This window comes from Geospiza fortis, unplaced genomic scaffold (assembly GCF_000277835.1).
Source record: "Geospiza fortis unplaced genomic scaffold, GeoFor_1.0 scaffold159, whole genome shotgun sequence".
Lineage (NCBI taxonomy): Eukaryota > Metazoa > Chordata > Aves > Passeriformes > Thraupidae > Geospiza > Geospiza fortis.
Genome location: NW_005054563.1, coordinates 437,243 through 442,047, shown reverse-complemented (window position 1 = coordinate 442,047; position 4,805 = coordinate 437,243). Strand labels below are relative to the sequence as shown.

At 37.8% G+C, this 4,805-nt stretch overlaps 1 protein-coding gene across 1 annotated transcript in view; it reads left to right on the top strand.

Annotated features, from left to right (window-relative positions):
* The first annotated feature begins 283 nt into the window (after positions 1 to 283).
* The window catches only part of KDM6A (lysine demethylase 6A), a 119,079-nt gene continuing 114,557 nt past the window's right edge, over positions 284 to 4,805 (top strand). Inside the window, exon 1 of the mRNA XM_014310661.2 lies at positions 284 to 388. The gene's annotated coding sequence lies outside the window, so the exon portion shown is untranslated. The remainder of the gene's footprint in view (positions 389 to 4,805) is intronic.

The window sequence follows — 4,805 nt, the reverse complement described above, 5'->3', positions numbered from 1 at the left end:
TTTGTGTTTGTGTTGGGGAAATTGAATGTCCACAGAAAAACCAGAGAAAATTTCTGTTGTTCATTTGTTATCAAGTTGCATTAGAATCAGTGAGCTTCCAAATCTGTTCTGACTTTAATATTACATTTCTTCTTTGAAAAGTGATGCTGACTCTGTTAGTGAGAGTGTTTGTAGACCTCACAGATCAAGCTAATAAAAAACTTTATTATTTCTCAGAAAATGTATTATTTGCTTTAGTAAAGTACAGAATTTTGAAAACCTTGTATTTCTTTTTCCCAGGCTGTTCGCTGCTATGAATCGCTAATTTTGAAAGCTGAAGGAAAGGTCGAGTCTGATTTCTTTTGTCAGTTAGGTCACTTCAACCTCTTATTGGAAGATTATCCAAAAGGTAAGAATTTTACTTCTTCTGATAAATGTCTTTGGGGAATTGTTCTTCAGTGTAGGTGGCACAACAGAATGAAAATCACTGGGTTAAGTCACTGTTTTCTTGGTTTGTACTGTATTTCAGAGCCCATAAAAGAATTAAGACTGGTGATATCTTCACAAAAACACTTTATTCTTATTTCTTGTTCTTTTTTATTTTAATGAAAAACAAAAACACAGCCAAAACACACCTGGTTCAGGTATGAATATGAAGTTGGCTGGCAGGCCCAGTGTCTGATGGCACCCTGTGGGGTGTGGGTGAGAGCTGGGTATAACAGGTTAGAATATTTACTTTTTTCCCCATGGGATGCCTTTTTTCATTGTCATTGCCTTTTAATTTTAACATGAATGCAGATCTGTTTGTGTAGAGAAACAAATAACACCCCCACCCTGAATATGTGTGCTTCCACCCCCCCATGCCTTTTTCCAAGCACACAAAGATGCTGGTTTACAGTTTCCCTGGGATGCAGAAACAGGGAGATGAGTGATAACTGAGAGTAGTTCAGGAGCACTGCTTGGTGACTCAGGCTGGCTGTGGGCTGTTTGATAGCTGTGTGTCTGTGGGTCCTCTAGCTCTCTGTCTGACATTAAACAAGCGTGAGTTTGGCTTCGTGGGACCTTCATTTCTAAAGTGAGAAACATGTAGATTTGATGCTGCTCAGGAGGAATTTGCAGGTATCTAAGTCCAGTCTGTAAATTCAGGGTTTGTTTGGGTGAAACCTCTGTCTTGTACACCCATGCAATGAGTGGGATATAACCACTGGTGTTTACAAATCCAGAGGCATGGGAAAAGTTGCAGGGAATATGGCAGTGTGATGTCTGTGAGATTTAGTGAAGAATAGTCTGGTCTTCAGCGCTTTCATTTTGTTTTAAGAAAATTCTGCCACCATCTCTGCAAAAAAATTTACACCACTCTTTCTCATTAGCCTAATGAAGTTAGGTGTGAGTGCAGTGTGACCTTCTGGACATATTTTATTCAGCAAAAACAGCCCAGGATTATGGACTGACCTGTATTAACTCTGCTTGTGAGTTGATAACAGTTAAGAGTGACAGGACCAGGTGTTGCTGTGGATCAGAGACAGGATTTACTGATGGGGCATCTGCTTTGTACTCTGTGTATGGTTTTAAAAACAAGCATAAAAATCCAATTGATGGTTGGAAGTATCAGTTCTCCAGAACTGTAAAAGAACATTAGTACAACAATGTGAGAAGAAACATTAAGCCATTAAAAATCTGAATTAAAGTACTTAATACTTTCTTAGATGCCTATTTAAAGTCACATCTCAGTTGTAAAAAAAGCCTCAAGAAGACTAACAGCCTTGTTAGTCATGGAGTATTAAAAAATGTATCTGTATTTTTAAAGAAGTATGGTAGTGGTTGAAAATACTGGAGGACTTTTAATTGATGTAAAAAGGGAAATTAAAGGGGTTTTTTTATTAAGTGAGGGACATATGTTCCTGTTCACTCCAGTTTTGAACTCTAGTACCAAAGACTGTAAAACTATTACCCTCAATGCAGAAAGTCATTGTTGTTCTATAACTAATTTATTACTGCTGTTCGAAAGAACTATAATGTTTGTATGTCATTATAAAGTAAAAATAAATTTCATTACACGATACAAATTTTGTTACTTTATTATCGTACATTCTAATTGCATTATAGTTAAATTTTACATGATTTAGAACAGAAAAGAGAGTTTAGAATGTTTTGATATCACTAATGTATATTTTACCCAGATTTTAAGTCCTGAAGTTCCAGAAGTGTAAAGTGCTGAAGGAGCATGGTCTTCAGAGCTATAAATCTATGTAGTCTGAATTTAGTGAAATTAATGGACAAGTCAATGTGTTTAATAAATTGGATATAATTAATAAAATATCACAACATAGCAGCATGTATAATGCCCCACATTTTTTTTCCCTTAAAAGCTTGTTACTTAATAAAATATCTTCATTAAATGCATGCACCTTTGTATATAATGTATGAAGTGGTTTTTATAAAAGCAGAAGTGATAGTGTTCTTTGTTTAAAAAATGCTTGCTATGAAGTTTGTGCAGAGCAGAACAAACTGTGAGGTGACTGTAGAACTGGGATCAGTGGTCAAGATGAAGCAATGCTGGGATGACAGATCTGGGTTTTGTGTTGGTAGTTTCTTCTCTTTAGATCTGTCTCATTTTTTCACAAACACACTGGCAGTGAAGGATCATGCAGCTGGGTGCATTTTGTTGCATGTTTTCAGTGTTTTGATGTAGCTAATACCTTCTTCTTAATGTATTGAGACTGTAGGTCATTTCTTTGTAACAGTTAGGACTTACACACCATAAGAGGGATCTTGAGAAAAAGTTCTGGCCGGTTGAAACTCACATTATTGGTGCTATTACTGGCCTTGCTGCATGTGCTCAGGGGGATCAGTGAGGGGCAGTCAGCTGGTGTTTGATACTGAACTCTATTTAATTTTTTTTTTTTTTTGTGAAAGCTCTTAAATATTTTAAGTCTCCTCGAACTGCAGTGTATTTTCTGTCACTGCTAGCCACTGAATTCCAGAATCAATATGCTTTTATTTTTCGTCCTTAAAAAGAAGTACTTGTCTCCAAGAAAAGTTTTGAGTTCACATCAGAAATTACTGGATGAGGCTCGCTCTTCTCAGTATTATACCTGACACTGAAGTGTCAGTGCCACTGCTAGCCTTTAAAAGATCTGAAACTGCTCTGCAGGTTGCAGTTTCCCAAAATGCAGTAAGTTTGATTTGCTGTTGATAGGTAAAGCCATGGAATGGAGTTGCTGTGTTATCAGCACTCTGCTGCTGTTAGGAGAAGGTCCTACACAAGGGATCAGCCTTTTTGCAGATTTTGAATCCAGTGAGGCATTGCCTTGTATTCAGACACTTACCATCAAGATTGCAGATGAATTGATTTCAGCTTTGCCTGCATGTTCAGAGTGGTTTCTCTGCTCACCTTTCCTTGTATTGATCATGACTGATCAGAATTTGGCTTTGGGATTTCCTAAAATGGGAATGTTGACTCCCCCTGGTGAAAATTATTTCCTCTACTTCAGTAGAATTTTCTTAACTCTAATCTGATTCTTCCTCCTCTCTCTTTTGCCAAGGCAGCTATTCCCAGCTGTTGGATTGTTTTGGAGGTTCCCAAAGCTTTTGTTGCCTGGGCATGCCCTTGGTGGCACCCTTGTGTCTGCGGGTTGCTTTCTTTGTGCTGGCGCAGCTGAGCCTGCAGCTGTGTGGGGAACTGATCCAACTGAAAAATAACCCCGCACAAAAATGCTGTGCAGTTGCCCCAGAATGTGAAACCTCAACCCCGGGGTTTTGCTGGAGGAGGTGGATGGGTTGTCATGGAGGCTTTTGGGTGCTGGGAGCATTCTGAATTCAGTCAGGACTCCTGGTGTGAACCTCTGAACTGTTCGCTACTGGATTCTGTGGGACAGATGGGTTTTTTACCAAATTACTGTGCTCTGGTCTTGAAAGAAAAGTATGTTCCACTGATAGTTGGAGTTTATTTTTCATTCCATGGCTGGTTTCCATAAGCAGTAAGGAGTGAAGGTAGTGATGTTTTAAGGTTTGGGTTCTAGCTGACTTGAGTTCTAATTGACTGCTGTTTAATGAGCTCATGGACTGGCATCATCTGTGTTTTCCTTAGGGATCTTCTTTTGCAGAAGGGTCACGTGCATTGACCGTGTTCAGTCTGTGACTTGGAGGACAGCTCACAGTGGCACAAATGGAAATGTGCTTTAATCATTTGCCTCCTTGAATTGCTGTTCTCTAAGCAAAATTCCTGGAAGTAGAAAATGCAATTAATGAATGAATGATCTGAGAAAAAAATTAATTTATTTGTGCCACAGTTACTAAAACACAATAAATACTGTACTGAAATAATTCTTATTGTTGTACTCAAATGGTAGTCTTATTTTTAAATGTTCTACGTCAGAACAGTTTTAGCAGTATTTATTTTGATTATAGATGGTGACTGCTTTGCCAAAAATACTTATATAAAAACATTTTAGGTTGTTTATAAGATAGTGTTCATTAGTTATGGGGCATTTTTTTTAGCAATCATTAATCTAAAATTTAAAACCCTACTAAAAACCACCCCAGAATGTTAATTGAGCAGCTCTTTTATTGCAATGCAACCTAAACCCAAAATTTAAACACTTTCTGATTGTTCTTTTGTAAAGTTGTTTGGTTGTGAGAAACTCCCATATTCAAAAATGTATGTGTGTTCCTTTGTACTTACAATTCCAGCTCTGTAGGGAATTTCTCTGTGGTGGTGAAGGTCTTTCAGGAATTTGAAAGGCAGTATTGTTATTGGGAAGCATTTGTATGTGCTGTGCTCTGAGGTGCAGGGTTGTAGTGGTAATTTTATAAAATATAAGGGA